Source organism: Capra hircus (assembly GCF_001704415.2).
Source record: "Capra hircus breed San Clemente chromosome X unlocalized genomic scaffold, ASM170441v1, whole genome shotgun sequence".
NCBI lineage: Eukaryota > Metazoa > Chordata > Mammalia > Artiodactyla > Bovidae > Capra > Capra hircus.
The window spans coordinates 8,013,503-8,035,580 of NW_017189517.1; the positions used below are offsets into that span (position 1 = coordinate 8,013,503).

At 44.1% G+C, this 22,078-nt stretch overlaps 1 protein-coding gene and 1 pseudogene across 1 annotated transcript in view; both read left to right on the forward strand.

The window, feature by feature from the left end:
* The window catches only part of FGF13 (fibroblast growth factor 13), a 467,971-nt gene that overhangs the window by 16,031 nt on the left and 429,862 nt on the right, over positions 1-22,078 (forward strand). The gene's annotated exons all lie outside the window — the stretch shown is intronic.
* LOC102178889 overlaps positions 7,488-22,078 on the forward strand; it is a 106,027-nt pseudogene continuing 91,436 nt past the window's right edge.

A 22,078-nucleotide genomic window follows, 5' to 3' on the forward strand; every position in this document is an offset into this window, starting at 1 on the left:
TGTACTGCATCTTCTTTTTCCATGTTGTCTGCTGAAGGACATTTGGGTTGCTTCTATCTTTTGGCTAATGCTGCTGTGAACATGGGTGTTCATCTTTTGTTGTTGTTGTTTACCTGATGGGAGAAGTCTTTTTTTTTCGCTGTGGGGAGGTGTTCTCCACCACATGGCCTGGGTGATCTTAGTTCCCCAACTGAGGATTAACCTGAAAGCACCGAGTCCTAACCACTGCACTGCCAGGGAATTCCCAGGAAAAGTTGTTTTGACATACTCGATTTGTTTCTTCAATCTTAGTCCTAGGTCATCAAAGTAACATGGTGAATAAAGTGAAGAAAGAGCCCAAACCATCAGGGGTCCTGAGGATGGAGGTGTTAATCCAAATGGCTTACAGATTTGAGAACTATGAGAAGAGAGATTGGGGCTTTTCTTGGTCCTCTTCTGTCTATTTATTGTTTATGGTGTGGATTTTTTGTGCAGTGATGTTTTGGTAGAAATAATGGGGTTTCTCTGTGATGGCCTCCATGACCCTTCATCCCTGCATTGGGAGTGGACTGTGCCTTCCGTTGACCTTTTGCAGTTTATCTCCATTTCCTTTTTGCTTTGTTGTATGTCTCTCCCCTATACCATAAACTTCTTGAACTCAGAGACCCTGTCATTCATCTCTGGATGCCCAGTACCTAGGACAGAGCCTGGCCTACAAAGAAAATACAGTGAATGCTTATTTGAATAGAAATTTGACTCCTTCTGTCATTTGGAAAAACTTTAACTTCCTAGTTAGTCTTGGAACAATTTGACATTTTTATTTGTTTTTCTGTTTCTTTGATGTGTGAGACATGTCTTCTGTTCAGGAGCCCAAGTCAGGTTTAACTATGTGGCAGTTAAGTTTTTTTCTTTTCCTCTCAATCCTTTGTGGGGAGTGTGAGAGACAGTTGCTAAATACTTGGCATGAAGTAGAGGAAATATCCAGGCAAGGACTTAAGTGTTGACCACTACGCCACCCCTCTGGGGCTCTTCCCTGGCTTTTAAGGGCCCTCATGGCTCAGACGGTAAAAAATCTGCCTGCAATGCAGGAGACCTGGGTTTGATTCCAGGGTAAGGAAGATCTCCTGGAGAAGGGAATGGTTACCCACTCCAGTATTCTGGACTGGAGAATTCCTTGGACAGAGGAGCCTGGTGGGCTACAGTCCATGGGGTCACAAAGAGTCTAACACGACTGAGTGACTAACACATCATCGGCAGCCCCTTTGAGCATCTTCACTGGGCATCCTCTCTCCTCCCAGCCCCTCCAAAGATGGTTGGTATAGGTCTTGCATGTGGCTTTGGTTTGGGCAGCCAGTGTCGTGCGTGCTGTGTTTATACCCAGAGCACAGATTTCCCACTCTATATATTGGCTCCTAAGCCTTGTTTTTCATGCCTCCTACCATCTTCAAAACTCTCCCAAGCATCTCCCCATGTGGACTCCAGTTTCTAATAAAGGCCCTGAAAGTGAAAGTGCAAGTGACTCAGTCAAGTCCGACTCTTTCTCCCCAGGCCAGAATACCAGAGTGGGTAGCCTTTCCCTCTGCAGGGGATCTTCTCAACCCAGGTATCAAACCCAGGTCTCTCACACTGCAGGCAGAGTCTTTACCAGCTGAGCCACCAGGGAAGCCCAAAGATACTGGAGTGGGTAGCCTATCCTTTCACCAGCAGATCTTCCTGATCCAGGAATTAAACCGAGGTCTCCTGCATGGCAGGTAGATTCTTTACCAGCTGAGCTACCAGGGAAGCCCTAGCTTTGTTTAATATATTCTGTTGTGAAGGCTCTACATTTGTTTAATATATTCTGTTGCCCATTGATGAGCAGAGAGCGTGCAGATACACTTATTGTCAGGTGATAGACAATGCTTTAGAAACACATGCCTGAGAATCTGGCCACCATTCATTCAGAGTACCAGCCATATGGCAGGCTCAGTGCCAGGCACTGCGGAGACACTGAGAAGGCAGAGAGTCGCTGTTGTCACTCCCTTGGAGCTGACAATGGGAAGGATGGAGAGCTGGGGAAGCTTGAAGAAAGGGTACTGACCTTGTTGAGTGGTAATTAATGGTGGGGACAATACCCTGATACCTGCAGGTAAGCAAGGGTTCCTGAGTTGATGAGAAGGAAGAAGAATGTCTTGGAAAGTGGGAATAGTACGTGCAGAGGCTGGCAGACAGTGAGAACAGGGCTTATCTTGAGAACCAAGAAGTGATGAGAGTTCAGGGTTCCTGGATCAGCAAGTCAACCTGGTGTCAGGCTAGGCCTTACGTGTGCCAAGTTACATTGCTCACGTGGCAGTGGACATTCTTATTGATATCCACCTCTTAAGAAGCAGTTTCAAAAATATCATTTCTCTCTGCGTTCACAAGCAGGTTCCCTGATTGTAAGAAATATATGAAAAGACAAATCACACAGAAGTCAAGCAGGCTCATAACAATATACGTGTTTAAATGCCTATTGTGAATTATGGGATACAGTCTTTTTAAATGAATAAAACTTGTTAGAGTTTAAAGTAGAAGCTTCTTTGTTGTTGTTAATGTTTTTTTTTTTTTTTCCACCACCAAAATTTTGTTTCCATGGATCACCATATGGTCAATCCTTTTGCATGCTTTTGCCTGCCACTCCCCTCTCTGGTAACTGCTCTTCTGTTCTCTATAGCTATGTGTTACTGTTTAGTTTGCTCATTATTTTCTTTTTTTGCTGTTGATTAGTTTTTTAGATTCCACAGATGATGGATATCATGCGGTATGTCTCTGACTTATTTCACTTAGCATAATGCCCTCAAGGTCTTTCCATGTTGTCACACATAGAAAGATTTTATCATTTTCATGTCTGGAAAGTATTCCATTGTATATGTATCACATTTTTCTTCATTTATCTGTTGATAGTCACTTAGGTTGCTTCCATACCTTGGCAATTGTAAATAATGCTGTTATGAACATAGGGGTGCATATATCTTTTGGGATTAGTGTTTTGTATTCTTTGGATACCCAGAAGTGGAATTGCTGGATCCTATCATTCTGAAGAAGATCAGCCCTGGAATTTCTTTGGAAGGACTGATGCTAAAGCTGAAACTCTAGTACTTTGGTCACCTCATGCGAAGAGTTGACTCATTGGAAAAGACTCTGATGCTGGGAGGGATTGGGGGCAGGAGGAGAAGGGGACGACAGAGGATGAGATGGCTAGATGGCATCACTGACTCGATGGACGTGAATCTGAGTGAACTGCGGGAGTTGGTGATGGACAGGGAGGCCTGGCGTGCTGCAGTTCATGGGGTTACAAAGAGTCGGACACGACTGAGCGACTGAACTGAACCAATAGTAATTTTATTTTTAATTTTTGAGGAGTCTCTATATTGTCTTCCATAGTGGCTGTACCAATTTACATTCCCACCAGCAGTGCACAAGGGTTCCCTTTTCTCCACATCTTCTCCAACACTTGTTATTTTTTGTCTTTTTTATAGTAGCCATTCTGTGAGGTGTGAGGTGATATCTCATTGTGATTTAATTTATTCTGTGCTGCTAAGATCAGAGGCCTTGGAGTTTTTTGAATCGTTGTCTCAGTGATCAGAGATTCATATATGTGTTTGCAGTTATTAAAAAAATTGATAACAGGAGTGAGAACCTCAAAGCTATCCAGAATATGGATTATTTAGCAGTCAGATACTACCAGTCCAGAAAACAGCTTAATTGACTTTATTCATACAGACTTTATTAGTACAAACTAATATGGCTAGTATCAATAGGTCATGATTTTTTATTAAGTCAAAAAAGACCTTTTGTATTTAACAAATAACATCATTCTTGAGAGTTTGGGGTATGGCCAGGCAGGAGGCAACTCATTTCTGACTCCAACTTACATCCATGGTGACTTTCAACTTCCACTTCAGCGGTTGCAGAAAAGTAAATATACTTTCACAAATCTTACCCAGAAGTTGCCACATAGAAATTTCAGGAGAGTTCCATGTATTTCACTTATCCGTTCATTGAATGCGTGTTAGGTGTCATCTCTGTGTCAGGCTTGATTCTAGGTGCTGGTAATACAAAGGTGAACAAGCTACAGATGATCTCTTGCCCTCATAGGGCTCACAGTCTAGTGGGGAAGATACACAAGGCCAGAGTCGATGGAGATAAACACAGCATGAGCAGTGCTGTAATAGGAGAAGCCCAGGGAGCAGTGCGAGCCCAGAGCAGGGCAGCCAACTCAGCTTGGAAAGGGCAGGGACGGCTTTCTGAGGAAGGAGACCTTTAACTGGGATCAGAAAAGTGTGTGATAAGTTGGCTGGGCAGAGAAGAAGGGAAAGAGAATTTTAAGCAGCAAGAACAGCACATCTGAAGACAAAAAAGGGAGGGGATGGAGGGAAGGGAGAGAGGGAAGGAAAAGAAGATGGATTGCAAAAATAAGTGTGAATAATTGAATAACATTCGTTATGACTAGAGAGGCATGGGGTGTACCTGAAAATGTAGGTGGGGCCAGTGCAGAAGGCATTGAGGGCTTTATCAGGATGAGGAGTTTGAATGTCATTTTTCAATGCATTGGGAAACCTTAGGAGGGTTGCATGGTGGAGAGCCTTGTGACCTGATACATATTTTGAAAAGCTCTGGCTGCCTGGGAAAGCAGTGGGAAGCTGATGCAGTGGTCCAAGCTTAGACTCAGTAAGGTAGGAATGAAAATGGACGATGTCTAAAGATCTAAGGGCACTCTTCAAGGTGGGGAGGAGACTGGGTTTAATGTTAACAGTAATGAGTGGTCCATTTACATCTCATTTAATTAAGGGGGTGAGAGGAGTACAGAATGACAACCCTCATATTTCTGGAATCCACTTCCATCTCTAGTACTTAGGAAGTATGTGATTGGACAGCATCACTTCTCTCTGAATCTCCTTCTCTTCATCTCTTTAAGTTTCCCCAATGTGACTGCAGAACTGTTTTCAACTGTGATTGATAATGACCTTAATATCATATCATTTACTTCTAAGGTATATAGCAGACCCTCAGCAACATTGGGCAAATAAATGAACTGACATTGGTCAGCCACCCCTCATTTCTTATGCAGGCTCAGTTTCTGCTTAGGTGCATGTTAGCACTTTTGGTCTCTCTTATCTACAGTGTACTGATGTAAATATGATTTTAAGATGAGGACTAGACCAGTCAAAAGTGGAACTCAAACCTTAGAGGATGTGTGTCATAATGTTCCCCATATTGCACCGCTACCTGAGGACTGCTTTGCTGGTATCATTTATTACGTGCTTTACTGTTAGCTTTTTTTTGCCTCACTGCATGGCATGCCAAACTTCCCTGACCAGGGATTGAACCTGCACTCCCTACAGTGGAAGCGTGGAGTCTTAACCACTGGACCACCAGGGAATTCCTTGCTTTGCTATTATCTTGCCTTTCTTTATTTAATGAAAGAGAAAATCGCTTCAGAACTTCATATCAACATTCGTGTCTGTAATATGTAGAGGATAATGCTAGATCCTGACTTAAGATTTAAGGGTGCTGTAATTAACAAGAAAATAGCTTTTGAGCATCTAGTGTTTATAATAGACCATTCCCCTAAGAACTTAAGGGTGGTTGTTATTGCAGGTGGGCTAAGGCAGAGAAGCCCCTGAAGAGCTCTTTCAGAGAATCTGTGTCCTGGCTGTGGTATATATACTTACTGTAGTGATGGTGTGGGCTGGACCGGGCTGGTGGGCTATAGCTGTGCTGGGAATCCCCCGGCTTATTCCAGAAGAGAGACTTCGCTCTGCAGTATCACACAACATGGTCTTGTTTCAGAAATGCCAGATGTAAAACCAAAGCTACAACTGGTAAGAAGCTCATCCCAGGTCAAGGGAAATACATGGGCATTGGTAATACTATTGACAAAGGCTAAATTTTAAGGTCAATACTGTGAAGTCACTCTGCTGTGGAATCAGGGGATTGGTGTCTTCCAAAGAGAAGAAAGAAAGGCTGGTATCAGATAGTGGATTGAAAGAAATACTTCCTTATGGACAAGTGTCCAAGTATATAAAGTGAGATGAACTTCTAGCAAAACAAAATTTTATAGAGTTCATGGATTTTGTGGTTTTTGCCATAATGAATAAATATCATCTTTTACTATTTTCTTATTGTTTTTAGAAAATAGCTATTGGGACTTCCCTGGTGGTCCAGTGGTTAAGACTCTGAGCTTCCAGTGCAGGGCGTGTGGGTTTTATCCCTGGTCTTGGAATTAAGATTGCACATGCTGCATAGTTCAGCCAAAAAATAAAATACATATTAAAAATAAATAAATACAATCTATCCATTAAAAAAGGATTTTTTTAAAATAAAGAAAATAGGTATTGCCAGCCCCTGGAGGAAGGCATGGCAACCCACTCCAGTATCCTCACCTGGAGAATCCCATGGACAGAAAAGCCTGGCAGGCTACACGCCACGGGATCGCACAGAGTTGGACATGACTGAGCAACTAAGCACAGACACACACACACACACACACACACACACACACACACACACACACACACACACACACACACACACACAGGTTGAACAAGTGTCACAGTGTACTCAGCAAACCCTGGCCCTGTGGCTCGTCCAGGCTTGGCCCCTGTGAGATATGAGTTCTGTATCACTGAGTCTCATTTGATGAGTTTTCCTCCAGTACTAAACAAAGTTAGTACAGGTACTGCCCAGGGCCAGTTTCACCTGTGTGTGAACTAGAGCTAAATGCTTTACATTGAGGCTCTAATGGTGAGAGTTGTCCCAATAAAGTGTCCTGGAACATGTGTCTTGAGTGCTTCCTTTGAAGAAGACGGTCCTGCTAAGTCAGAAATGCTTAGTTGAAGAAATAAAGAAGTGTGTTCTTTCTGAAGTAAGGGTTCAAGTTGGTATGGAAAATTTTTGTTTAACTTGGAAAGCAAGGATTTTCTGTATAACATTCATCCACCAAATACATATTGAGTATGTGCTGTGTGCTAGGCAGTGTTCAGGCAGAGGTGATGGAGCACCAACTAGAACTGAGATCCCTGCCCTCCTGAGCTTACACTGCTGTGCGCATGTGCATGTATGTATCTGTGTATGTGTATGTTGGGGGGACATACAACACGCAGAATGGTGGCAGTCGGAGTTGTTTTTTTTTTTTTTTTTACTGAGGTCCTTTCTGCATTCCTGAATACATTCTGGGAGGCAGAATTTCAAATGTAGTCTATGGTTAATTTGAGTCTATAAAGTACACAAAGAGCTTTTTAAATTGCAGTCTCTAAAGTGTGTGTATGTGCATACATATAATAGCCACATGGATTAGATTGGTCCATACCGGTTTTTACATCTGCTTTGGTGTTGAAAACCACTTGCTGATTTGCAGATGCAAGCATGCCAAGTTTTCGTTTCTGCAGAATGCCTGAACCATTCTGATATCTTGAAAGAAGAGCATCTCCTGGGTCTGGAGATCAGCTGGACTCTTTGACTCCTGAAGTTCAGAAGGAGTGGCAGCCATGAAACCAGCTTCTCCTGAGGACCTGAAAGGGACGGGGAGAGCAGTGTTGGGCCACTTACCTGGAGTAGTGAATGGAACAGAGGTTCTTGGTTAGTATTCACTGTGGGTTAATGTTGGGACTAGTCAGTGCAGATTTTTCTTCCTCTCTCCACAGTGCTGTGCTTAACCCTTGCCTCTGGCCAGTAGATTAGGAGGGAGGACCCAGTAGGTCTAGAGAGGGGAGCTGATCCTACCATGGGGAGACTACCAACCCAAAGTGAGAAGTGGTTGCTCCAGCCTCTCTTGAACAAGATCCAGGTGTTTGATACCTGTTGAGTGTGACCCGCCTGCTGATATATGTGACGGAGTAGGCAATGGGTGTATGGATTCAGGCTGCAGATCAACCAAGTGTTCATTAGTTATATAAAGATTCGAATAGGATGGGGGTAGGGAGGAGGGAATGCAGTGTGTTTGTGGAAAGAAGACAGGAAATGAGTGCCATTGGGTGAGCCTCTTTGTCTCCCTGGGTCTTAGTTTCCTGAGCCTGTACAATGAGAATAATAATATGATGCACCTACCAAACCTTGTTGGAGAATAAAACGAGATGTGCATGCACGCAGGTGAATGAGATGTGGCGCATGAATGCAGGTGTAGCACTGTAGCTATTGAGCGTGCCTTTAGAACTGGTTTTTCCCTACACGGCCTTTATTGGTGGAAGATTGTTCACCCATACAAATGACACGTGGCCTTTTGTCAGGAAATGCCCCCAAATTAGCGTTATTCACATTTGAAGTCATCTGTTGGCTTCCTAAGTGTTCATCTCCCAGATAATTTCATTTTAACACCTTCTCCACTGCACAGCAAGGGAACCAGTGGACAATTTACTGTTGACAAATAAAAGATAATGTACTGTGAAAGTGACAGGTACAGATCAGCAGGGGAACTGTCATTCAGTGATGGAAATACTATAGAACGTTTAATACTATATGTACTAGAACAATATGCAATTTTGAAGAAGCAACCTTATGACATTTCAATTTCTTTTACAGAAAAGATTGATGGTCCTGTTGAAGTCCAGAGTTTGGATGTTTTTCACTGAGGACAATTTAGCATATTTAGGATTTGCCTTCCAGTGTGGCCTTTCAGGCCTGACTCTTTGATATTTAAGTGAAGGTCCCCCCTAAGACTGCTCACCAGAGTAACTTTTGCCATGTGGACCTTTAACATCTCATAATAAAGAGATAATAGGTTACAGTGGTGAAGCGTGCAGAGCTTGTGCCTTAGTTTTCTCATCTATAAAATGGGAATAACAATAATACCTACTTCATTGGGTTGCTGTGTGGATTAAATCATTTAATTTATATAACACTAAGAATAGTGACACACATATAGTGAGCACTATATAAATGTTTGCTGCTGTTGTTATTGTCACTGATGATAAACTCTCATCACTGAGATTAGATTGGCTTAGAGGGTTTCTGTCTAAAGGAAAAGTCTGAATAAAGTCTGGATTGTGTTAGAGAAGGAAGAGGAGATGATAATGAAATTCCATTCAGTAAGTAACCAACAACATCTGCCACAAATGTTCTTCCCCATCTCACCCACTGGGCAAAGCCCTTCAGGTCTCTTCAAGGCCCACTTCAAACATCCACCCTCCCTACCTTCTCCCTAAACCAAGCAGATGATTCCCACTGCAATTGCAGCACTTTATCCAACAGATGATGTCGTTTATCACACTGTGTTCTATTACCTGTTAATGGTCTGTCTCCCTCACAGGCCATGGGCTCTGGGAGAGGGGGGACTGGTATAATCAGAGCATAGTACCCTGGTGCACAGCAGATGCTCAGTTCGAGCTTGTGGATTGGCAGACGGGAGCTGGGCAGGCCATTTCTCTTTCAGGGCTGCCCTTCTTTTTGGTTGCTGCCTTCAAGATTAGACAAGAACAAGCACCAAGTGCCTGTGATCTGCTGTGGGGCCAGAGCCCCGCGTCTCTGCAGCAGACAGCTGGACCTAAAGAAGGCCATTGGCGTGACCAAGGTGGGCGGCGGGGGCATTGCTGGGGCAGGAGGGCAGAGAAGAGGCAGCTGGAATGACAGTCCATCTCTGCCTTCTTGGGGTGGGGGTAGGGGTGCTTTCTCTGAGCCCCCCAGCGTGACTGAGTTCATCGAGGGCAGGGCTGGTCTCTCTATGGCCTTCTCAGGAGCCCCCAGACAGACTAGCTGCTGCTCCTCCAATGTGTTCCTAAGGGGTTTTATTGCATAATAGGGCTTCTCTTGTGGCTCAACTGGTAACGAATCTGCCTGCAATGTGGGAGACCTGGGTTCGATTCCTGGGTTGGGAAGATCCCCTGGAGAAGGGAAAGGCTACCCACTCCAGAATTCTGGCCTGGAGAATCCCATGGACTGTATATATAGTCCATGGGGTCACAAAGAGGCGGACAGGACTGAGCAACTTTCACTATTGCATAATAAATAACTAATAATAGTACATCAGCCATGGTGTGTTTGCCTGTCTGTTCCTCCATAGACCGTGAGCCACAGGACGGCAGGGACTCTCTTGGTTCTGAGGAGCAGCCTGGGGTCAGTGGCTGTTGGGCAAGTCAAAAACAGAATCGCTTTATCTTTCTGCTGCTACTTGAGCAGTCTGCTTGAATACTGTGGAAAAGCGTATCCCGTTATTTATCAGCCATCTTTGCTGTTTTAACTTGCAGAATACTGTGGAACCATTCTCTCTCTCATTGGGCACCTGGTCCATAGGAGGGCTTCAGTGAACGATTGGTGAATTGAATGGTACTTGAAAGCAGCACGGCCAAAGAGTTCTATTTTCTGGGTGACCCTGGGGGCAGGAACACACAGCAGCAGTCTTTTACATAGTAGTCTCTTGGGGAGGGGTCAATGTGCAGGCTGTGCAGTTTAGAAGGGGTCGGGGCGGTGACCACACTGGGTCACACAGTCATCAGCTAAATCAGGCGGCCTCATTGTGCACAATCTTCGAGTGTATCTGAATTGCGTGTCCACCCCATTGTAAGGCTGATGCACATATGGTGACCGTATCTTGTTTGAGATCCTCTACTTGAGAAATTAAGGAAGCATATGGTATCTGCTAGAATGAGATTCCCCATCCAAGAGAAACAGAACTAAGAAACAAATTTAAACCCTAGTAGTTCAGAAAACTCAATTTCTGGATAGTAGAATTTTCACAGTGACCACTCAGGCTTGGAGCAATTTGTGCATGGAATGCCCTTAGGGAACGTGAATTCTAGAAGATCATCTTTTAGCTAAGTGCCCAGCACTGGTGCCAGTCTTTGTAAGGAATTTCCTCTGTTGATATAAGACCTGGTCTTTGTCCCCAAAGAGGTTGCATTCTCATTGACCTTGGGAGGTTATGTCTGAAATGAAAACAGTGAGCAGCTTGGAAGGTTAGAAACCATAAAGCCCAGCTGTCCATTTTGTACCCTGAGGTGGGAAGGTGGGAAGCCTCTGTGAAGGGGAGAGACTGGGAGGAGACCAATCAGGGGGGCAGAAAGTGCAGTCTAGGTAGGGGCAAGGGGGAGACAGGGATGGAAGTAAAAATGATTGTGAATTGCTGATGGGTCCAGCCTGAAGGGAGCTTCATTCATTCCTCAGGTATAATTCATTTGATCAGCTGCTTTGAGCTCAGCTCTGTGCTGCATGCAAGAGAACAGAGACAGATGGGATGTTGTTGCTGTTCTTGGTACCTATGGGGACGCCCAGGGAGTGTGTTCCTTTACTCATCAGCCATTCATGCTTTCATCAGGCATCTCATAAAGGTCTCATTTGCGTCTCACTCCAGTGCTGGATGCTGGACATACAAAAATAAATCCAACCAAAGAAGTCCAGGACCCTCTGTCTTCTGGCTGGACACATATTAAAGCATACAATCAGCCATTTACCATTTGCCAAGTGCTTTATCACAGAAGAGGCAGGTTGCATACCTCAGAGCAATCCTGCGAGGTTGTTCCCATTATCCCGTCTCCTGGATTAGAAAACTAAGGTGCAGAGACATTAATCAGTTTGCCTGTGTTCACGCTACTAGGAAGCAGCTGAGCTAGAACATGAACCCACTTCTGGATGTTTTTCTTTATGTCCTGGAATCGCAGGACTGCCTGACTTGGAACTGTATGACCAGAAATAAAGTTTGAAATCTGATGGTCTGTGGAAAGAGGTGCATCTTTTCCTAAAGAAATGAAAGAATGATTTCTCTGAATGGGAAAATTGCTGCCAACTTAGATAAAGTTATGAAAAGTTTGAAGACATGTCATGGGAGGGGACCACGTCTGGGTGCATCACTACACTAGTCCACTATGAGATGCTCTCCCTGGGTCTGCTGTCATTTCCTGCTGTTCTTTCTTGCCTAGGAGCTCAGATGCAGAGGACTGCCTCCTGAGGACCAAGGTAGTCTTAATATTTGGAGAGGACTTTGAATAAAAATGAAAACTTACCAGGCCTTAACCCTCATCCTTCCATTCAAAACTCTTCCCATTCACACTGCTCTCAGGGTCGCTATGATCCATTTCTTTCCCAAATGACCAATGCTAGGCTGCCAACAGGCAAACCAGTTAGCATCATGGAACACTGATCATAGAGTTAAATGTTCTGAAAGTAAAACTATTGTGAAAAAGTCACTTGTGGTGTCTTTCGCTTGCATGTGTCAATTCTAGATCTTGTTGGCTCGCAATTTATACATGTATTTTAAAAAGAAAGACTCTGTTAGGTGGTTTGTGTGATAGATTTCTCTTTCTCTTTCCTCCTTTACTTCCATTACCTCCCTTCTTTCTATTCTTTTTTCCTTCCTTCCTTCCACTAAGTCAATAATTTTAATATAAGGAAATATATATAGGATTTAGGAGAAGGAAATGACAACCCACTCCAGTATTCTTGCCTGGAGAATTCCATGGACAGAGGAGCCTGGTGAGCTACAGTCCGTGGGGTCACAAAAAGTCGGACATGACTGAAGTGACTTAGCACATATAGGATTTAGATCATCAGTGTGCAATTTAATTCCTCATGCTTTGCTACAATCAGAGGACAAAGTAGGGAGATAACTGGAATGGGTTTGTGGCCAAGAATGAAAGGCATGATTATAGACCTGACACCACAATTATGATTATAGACCTGACAACCAAATTATGCAGATTGAGACCACATGAAACACATGGTATAATGTTTTTGTAGCGTGGTTCACTTGATCTTTCTCTGAAGCACTTAGATCTGAAGCTGACTGAAAAAATTGTATATCTGGTAATGACATTCTGGACCTGGCCACCTTGAGGTTTTCATGAAGAGTGTCAAACTTTGCAATAGTGTGCAAATTCCTGTTGTGACAAGATGGTGTGGAGTGTGGGCCTATAGCTCTCCATTTTTGATGGAATGGTTGGCATGTTCTCTTGAAAATACCTGTATAGAACTCAGCCACATTCTCTCTGGGCCTGTTAGAGCCAAAGAATTAGAAATGTGGATGGGTGTGGAAGTCTCCCCTGGCAGTCTGGTGTCAGTGGTGTACCCCATCCTTTCTTTCTATTTTCCTTGTCATCATCCTAAGCTTGGTGACCTCAGAGATCAGCCCAGCTCTCTACAGTTGAAGGGACTGAGGCTGGGAGAAGATGAAGGACTCGCCAAGGTTTTGTGGTGTAGCAGAACAGAGCTTCTGGAATTGCTTTCCAACACTCATATCAGTTGCTCTTTAAAACAGTTGGATGAGGTAGGCGGTGCAGGTTGTTTTGTTCCATTGTGCACAGGAGATATTGGAGAGCCAGGGAAGTTACACTGCTTGTTAATGGTCCAAGAGATAGTCAGGAGCATTGCTGGGACTAAAGCCTAAATCTTCTGATTTCTAGTAGGACACCATCATGCCTCTGAATCCTTTTCTTTCAGAGCAGACATTTCTGTTGTGTTGAGTTTGGCAAAGGTACTTCCTACATTGTTTTTTGACACTACTATTCACTGGCTTTTGCAAATTGCCTTAGATTGGTTGTTATCTATTTAAATTGGTAAGTGTTTTGTTTCTCTGCCTTAGTCCATTCGGGCTGCTGTGAGCACAGTGCCACAGACTGGTGGCATATAAATAAGAGACATTTATATCTCACAGTCTTGGAGACCAGAAGCCGAAGATCAGGGTGCCTGCACAGTTGGGTGAGGGCCCTCTTCCGGTTGCAGATGCTTTGCATTGTACTCACAGGGCAGAAGGGGTGAGGGAGCTTTCTGGTGTCTCTTTATAAGTAAGGGCACTGACATCATTCATGAGGGCTCTGCCCTCATGACCTAATCACTTTACAAATGCTTCACCTATGACTGTCACCTTGGGGGTATTTGATGACAGCAGAAAAACACACAACTTGTAAGTGTGTTTTATCTGGGGACCTTATTGAGGATGAAACCCAGGGAGACTGCTTCTCAGAGAACTTGAGGAACTGCTCTGAGGAGGTAAGGGAGGAGCCAGGATATATAGGAGTTTTTGTTGGGGAACAAGAAACCTTTCAGTTAGAATTCAAAACATTAGGCTAATCACAAAAAAAACAGACATCTCAAGTGAATGATTTTAGTGCTTTTCTATGTGGGAAAAGTTGCAATTGTTGGCTCATTGAAGTTATTCTTTAGAATATGCATCTTAACCTTCTAGGGCCAGTATCCTGGCTTTTTCTCCATCTGCAATTCCCCTCAGGGCTCACCATGGGTGGACGGGGGAGATGGTTGCAGTCAGTGGCTGGTGGGTTGGTGACTGGCAGCATTCTTTGTTAACTGGAAAGGCAGGCAATGGTTTATGGCCCCAGCATTAAGTTGTGAACATATGAGTTTTGGGGGGACACAAATATTCAGACCATTGTTGTCATTCAAGCGCTCAGCCGTGTCCAACTCTTTGCAACCCCGTGGACTGCAGCACACCAGGCTTCCCTGTCCTTCACCATCTCCTGGAGCTTGCTCAAATTCATGTCCATTGAGTCAGTGATGCCATCCAACCATCTCGTCCTCTGTTGTCCCCTTCTCCTGCCCTCAATCTTTCCCAACATCAGGGTCTTCAGACCATAGCAGTAATTATATCAGTATCTGAGGACTGGGGATAGATAGATTTTATACCTCTCTTGAATCCCCCTTATACCTGTGCACACTTGATGAATATTTGTTGATAGACTGATAGTAGAATTCAACAGGGGACTGGTGTATGTGTAACATAAATCTGAAAATTATGTCTTTTGGTTCTTGGCGCAGGATGAAAAAAAAATCACGAGTAATAAAATTTGCAAGTCTCCTAGCCTAATCAGGTGTTATGTAAAATATGTATCTTGATTTAAGAAAATCTGTCTGCCAGCAGATTCTGACTGCTGGAACATGAATATACAGGTTAATTTTTGGTTGCACCATTCTGGCAATGGGGCTGGTGGAACACCATCTACATTATTCACAGAGCTTTCTGGTGTCTGCCAATAGTGAACATGTTGATCCTGTTTCTCCTTCAAAGATTTCTGTCTTATGGGCTTTGTGCAGAAGTCTCACTGAGTAACAACCTCCATAAACCAGAACCTTGAAAACCAAGAATGGATCAAATACCTGGTTTGGGCTAAGAGCCAAGAAACTGGAAGCCAGATTAAGCAAGGGTGAAAAATGGAGAGAGGGCAGGAGGAAGGAAGACATGGCAAGTGTAAGCTATGTGAACAGGAGTCTGGCACAGGATCCATGTGGAATCAGGACAATGCTGCTGTGGGCCTGGCGGATTGTCCTCCCCCCACATGACCTGCTGGACAGAAAGAGTTGAGTTCCTTTGCTGAAACTGCCCTTCAGCCTGCTGCGCAACTAGCCCCCAAACCATCGGATTAATCAGAGAACTTTCTACTCAAATTGAATTTGATATTAAAGGCCTTCCCAGGTGGCTCAGTGGTTTAGAATCTGCCTGCCAAGCAGTAGACATAGGTTTGATCCCTGGGTCGGGAAGATTCCCCCCTGGAGAAGAGAATGGCAACTGACTCCAGTATTTTTGCCTGGGAAATCCCAGAGACAGAGAGGAGCCTGACACTAGAGTTCGTGGGGTCACGAACAGTCAGACACAACTTAGCGACTGAACAGCAAAGTAAAATAACCACTTTAAAACCATTTCTACTGTTTATGAAAGTGTATAGGATATTTATGGACCAGTAGGGAATTTAATACCAGTGAAATACAAGTGCAGAGTCATATCTGAGTTTTTATGTTGGGATCATATCTTGACTGAAGCTCGTTTTAAACAACTCTAAATAAATTTAGGACCCACTGGGGGCAAAACACATCTTAGGTATACCTAAAGTTTCAGTTTTTTTTTTTTTTTTTGACAGGAAAGAGTACCAGTCAAATTGAACACTTAGAAAGGAAAATAATAGAACAATGCATATTCTTCACTCTTTGAAAAGTTTATGAATCAGTGAATGTCAAAACAATATCATAATCTCAATGTAGGGAAGATAATGCATTGTTTTCTTGAATAAAGTCATTAGCATTCTAACTTATTCATTCATTTGGAAATCACATATTGACAAGGAAATACTTAGCGTGATATTTCACAGGACTGGGACAGGGCCTTAGGCCTACCTGGGAAGCTGTTGAATAACGGGCTTTATGTTTTAGAAAAAAGCTTTGAAGGAAGTCCCTGGTGGTCCAGTGGTTAGGACTCTGCACTGTCACTGTCCAGGGCCCAAGTTCGATCCCTGATTAGGGAACTAAAATCTTCCCAGAAGCCATGCTGTGTGGCCACAAAACAAACAAACAAACAGACTGAAGAAGAAGAAGAAAAAAAAGCTTGGATTTAGATAAAAAGTTGAATTTGTTCTGTTTACAAAGTAACAGTCATTAAGAAAGAGCATAAGGAGACCAGCAGGTAGACAAGACAGCAAGGCAGAGCTTGGATTGGGATGCGGATGCCCTGTTCCTGCTGAAGACATGTTATCATCTATTCTGGGGGCTGGGTTAGAACCTCAGATAGAACCTTCCTAGGCCTTCTCCTCCCCACAGTTTCTTGCACTTATTTGTTTCACAAGCTTTTTCCACATCCTTTGGGGACTCTGTTGTACGAGCTAGAAGAAATTAGGCATCTAATAATAGTTTTCTTAAGGAGGAGAAAGGAGCACAGTCTAGAATTTGCATTTTCACACGTTTCTAATACGGATTCTTCTTTTAAAAACAGCCCCGAGAGTGGATCTTTATTCTTTCATCAAGCTCGCACTGGGCACCCACTGTCAGCTCCAGGGACACAAAGATGAATGAGATGCACCCTGCATGCCGGGAGCTCCCAATCTAGTAGGCCCCATGGGATGAGACACAAATATTAAAGACACCATTGGGGCCTCAGGGCAGAAGGAAACTGACTCCTGCTGGGAGGCTCCTGGCAGAGGGGCACTGGGAGCTGGTCCTGACAGCTTGGTGGAAGCTGGGGGAAGGCAGAGGGGGCTGTCAAAGGGTTGAGAAAGCATGTGATGTGGTGGCTGACAGTGAGAGGTCAATTTTTCTTGGAGGGTGTGGAAAGGCAAAGGTATAGGAAGGGAAATGATGGGAGGTATGGTTAGTGATGTCACCTGAAGCCAGATTGGTCAGGACAGCCTTGAATGTCAGGCCAAAGTCTTTATAGGCAGTGCTAAGACATGTCCAGAGGATTAGCTAAGCAGTCTCACAGAGAGCTGTTTACAGCATCTTATGGCAAGAAACACTATAGAAATGAGTGTGAGATGGTTGGGATCACAGAGGAGGGAACCATTAAGCTGCTGAGGAGTGGAAGCAGAGGCATGGTCCTCCAAGCATCATCCAGGTGGTGACATTTAGCTTGAGCCTTGAGGGATGGATATGAGTTCCCTGGGTAAGGAGTTGGGGAATGGGATACCAGGCAGAAGGAACAGCACCTGCAAAGTCTGTGAGAGCATGCCATGCTGGGGACTGGAGATGACTTGTGGGTAGCCATATGGGAAGAGGGCAGAGAGCAGATGGCAACAGATTCGGTAGGCCTTGGTGAGCTGCTTGCACTGAAAGGCCAAGTGCAGAAAGGAGGTGTGATCAGATTTGTGGTTTAGAGACAGCACCCTTGCCATGATAAAGAGGATGCTTTGGCTCAGATGACAAAAGCTTAGCTTTCTGGAAGGGAATGGCCATGGGCCCCAAACACGTAAACAATGTTTTGGGGCTTAGAGTCCAGGATAGACTTGAAGAGTGGACTGAAAGGATTTAGGGGAATAGCTTTTATACTTAACTAGCACTGTAGTTGTAGCAATAGGACTCTGGTTTCAAAGGAAATCTTATAGGAACCCCTCCCTGCCGCCCAGTAAGGGAAACTGGCCTTCTGCAGGTGGGTCTGGGGACAGGCAGCCAGGTCTCTTTCAGAGGCTCTTACCGCTCCTGCTGGCTCTCTGGCCAGGTGTTTGGGTTGGTTTTGAACACCCAGGATCACCATAAATCCCAAAGCATTCTCAACAATTTTCCCACTCCCATCAGGCTGAATTTGTGAAAAATGACTTGGAGATCTAGGAAGAAAGCAGGGGTAAAAGACGCCTCTAGGCCAGAGTGGAACGAGGCAAACAGGAGGTAGGGCCTGGGTCTGGGGCCCAGTGGAGCCGAAGTCCAGACAGTGCTCTTTCACATGGGAGCCTTTTTCTAATTCACACCAGGAAGCTGCATATTTGGAAAGACAGCGCGAGGAGGGGGTGAGAAGCAAGAAAGAATTTAAGAGTTGGAATTGAATTCAAGTCCCTGCCCCACCCTTACCAGATGTGTGATCTTGCATAACTTCCCTAATCTCTTGGAGCATCAAGTTCATTATCAGCCAAACACAAAATAATACTACTGTCTCCTTCAGAGGGATTTTATGAAGATGGAAGCAGAGAATTTGTGTCAAGTGCCAGCCACGTATTAAGTGACGGAAGCATTTTGGCTATTAATGTCCTTATTTGAAATCAGAAGAACATCTACTTAATGACAGCAGTGGCTTTAGACTTCAGATCTGGATAAATTTCTCTTTACTAAGAAAGAGCTCCTCTCAGTTCAACGACATAAACGTTGTTTATTTTTAGTTGTGTCTCACTAGGGGAATTCAAAGAATTAACACCAGCCCTGGTTTTAAAAAAATTAGAAGGAAATATTTCAGATATAAAAATGGTATGAAGAATGATTGAGGGAGGGACTTCCATGGTTGTGCCATGGATAAGAATCCACCTGCCAGTGCAGAGAACTCGGGTTCGATACCCGGTCCAGGAAAATCCCACATGCTGAGGGGCAACTAATCCCCCGTGCCACAACTGCTGAAGCCTGTGTGCTCTAGAGCCCATGCTTCACAACAAGAGAAGCCACCACAGTGAGAAGCCTGAGCACCGCAGCTAGAGAAAAGCCCATGCAACAACGAAGACAGCACAGCCAAAAATAAATAAATAAAAACTTAAAAAAGAAAGAATATTCAGGTTCATCAGGTGAACACTGATGGATCCACCACTCAAGGTAACAAATATGACTGATGATACAGTCAAAGCCCCTAGTATACAGCTCACTGGCCATATTCCCCTCTCCCCTGCCTGAAGTCATCAGGATGCTGAATTTGGCATGAAGACTTGAACTCATGTTTTCATATTGCTATTACATTTGGAACTATCTAGAAAGAAGATATTTCTTTTCCATTATTTTTACTTTATGTAGACATCTTCTTACTATATTCACTCTTCTGCAGCTCAGTTTTTCCTCCTAACATTTATATTAATCTATGCTTGTTGTGGCACATGAGGTAGGGAAGTAAAACTGCTATTTATTATGGAGAAGACTGTTACTGTTTCATTGTAAAATAAAAAGAGTTAATGTTTTTAAAACACTAAGGATATCTGAAACTGAATTTCTATAGGCTCTAGGCAGCAAGTGACTGAGTTTGGGGAATCTGAGCTTATAGAGCTCCAGACCAATCATAAGCATAGTGAAAGTGAAAGTGAAAGCGAAGTTGCTCAGTCGTGTCTGACTCTTTGCGACCCGTGGACTGTAGCCCACCAAGCCTCTCCGTCCATGGGATTCTCTAGGCAAGAATACTGGAGTGGGCTGCCATTTCCTTCTCCAGGGGATCTTCTCGACCCAGGGATCGAACCCAGGTCTCCCACATTGCAGGCAGATGCTTTAACCTCGGCTCCACCAGGAAAGCCCTTAAATACAAGAATACAGTCTCTCAGAAAACCTCCTATAGAGACATAGAACTTCAGATCTAAGTACTAACATCAAAGATTTCAAGGGAGGAAAGGAAGCCAGGTTGAAAGAAGAAGGGGGAGGAGGCGGGAGAGGGGGGTGAAAGGGGTGGCCTTTCAGACGTCTCCTGCCACCTGCAGATACCCAGGCATTATGGGACTTTACCCTGGGCCTCCAGAGAAGGGAGGACTGGAACTTGGCCCTACCAGAAATCAGACCAGACCAGAACCAGAATTCGAATTCTCTGCCAAGAGGAGGTGATTAGTCTCCAATCCTCAGCTCAGGCTGAGGGCCCTTAGACCAGATTCCTGCATCCAGGACCGGGGGACTAGAAAAACAGGGAAGGGCAGAAAGGGTTAAGGAGAGGAAAGAGAGAGGGAAGGGGGGAGAGGTCAATAAAGTCTCTAGTTCTTTACCGGTCGGGGCACTCTGGCCAGTTGTCCACGTCAGGGGGAGACCAGGGACAAAAGGGTCCCAGTGGCGGCTGCTGGGTCTGGTCCATTGGCAGGCAAGCTGGCCCCTGAGTACCCTGAGTGGTCAGGATGTTAGTCTCAGTGAAGAAGAGTCCCCGCCAGAGTCGCCATTTGTTGCAGGAAGAGGGACCCCTTCCAGGGCCTGAAACTGGGCTCTTGTCTAACGCTTGGAAATGAATTGTCCAAGGAGACACATGTGCTGACAAAGCAAGAGATTTTATTGGGAAAGGGCACCTGGGTGGAGAGCAGAGTGCCAATTTATGCATCTTACTGAACCTTGATTGGATGGTGAGATAGATGAAACTTCCAGAATTTTGTTTACCCAACATTCACCTGGACTTAGAGACTTGGCATTTTGACTATTAAGTATGAAACTTTCATGAAGAATAGTTGTTTACATGTAGTCTGAAATGGAACACCACATCTGTAAACTGTGTTTTCACATTTATTCATTAGAGCGTGAAATAGTATTTTGGTTTTCATTTTGAACTCTAGAGTCTTATGTGTGTGAAGTGTGATGTCTTCTCTTTAAGTGTAATTGCATGGTTTTTGAAAGGATAGATATTTGTAGTTTATATTCTGGTAAAACGGAATTGTTATTTGCAAATGATTACTCCACAGCATTTACACTTTATTGTTTGAGATAACACCTATTTTTTTTAAAGCAGTTTATGACTTGCACATACTAACTTTGTCCCTCATTCTTGCTAAGTGGAATTTGTCTGATTTTGTGATTTTGTCTGATGAATGATGCCCTGTTTATCTTTTGGATCAAACGTGTGGCTGATCAGAGCAGATATCACTTAATGGGCTCTGAAATGGCCAGCTGAGATGCCAGAGACATATGTGGTCAGACTCCAGAAACATAGGTGGTCAGAATGTTTATCATTATGTATCATGCATGAGAGGTCACGGCCAATTGAGGTTTTGACATCTCACCACGTATTTGGTTTAATCCCTTTGTTGGATGTGGCTTATCTGGGACACTGATATTACCTCATCCCTGAGTGAGATGTCCTCATTCTTCAGGTGTTGCCAACATTCATATCTCAGATATTGATAATAGAAACTTGCCCAGAGAGAGATGAGATGATTGACGTTGACTGAACTGCTACTCTGCTGTAATTAATACACTGCTGACACACTGGCTTGACGTGTGTGCACGTGAGTGCGTATGTGAGTGTAATTGCTGACTTGACTTTTGCTTCTCTTCATCTCTGCAATTAGAATATATTTTCTCATAATGTTTAGATTAAACCTGCCATTTTCCCATAAGCATTTTATCATCTGTCAGTTACTCTGCTAGGTACAGAGTGTTTAGAGATGATTTTACCCTCAAAGAGCTCACAGTCCAGTAAGGCAGATAGACTGTACCCTTTGCAAGTTCTTTAATTGAGTTATGTCCAGTGTATTAGGTCTATGGGGTCGCATGGAGTCGGACACGACTGAAGTGACTTAGCAGCAGCAGCAGCAGCGTTAGAGGAACACCAGAAGTGGTTGTTGTTCAGTTGCTCAGTCGTGTCTGACTCTTTCCGGCCCCATGGACTGCAGCACACCAGGCTTCCCTGTCCTTCACCATCTCCTGGAGCTTGCTCAAACTCATGTCCATTGAGTTGGTGGTGCCATCCAACCATCTCATCCTCTGTCATCCCCTTCTCCTCGTGTCCTCAGTCTTTCCCAACATCAGGGTCTTTTCCAATGAGTTGGCTTTTCACATCAGGTGGCTAAAGTATTGGAGTTTCAGCTTTAGCATTAGTCTTTTCAATGAATATTCAGGGTTGATTTCCTTTAGGTTTGACTGGTTTGATCTCTTTGCTGTCCAAAGGACTCTCAAGAGTCTTCTCCAACACCAGACGAAGGAAGTATTAATGTATGAAGGATAATGGCTCAAAGGAGCCTTCTCCGAGGAGGTGATATTGGAGATAGGAGTCTTGGTGGATGAGTACGTTTTCAAA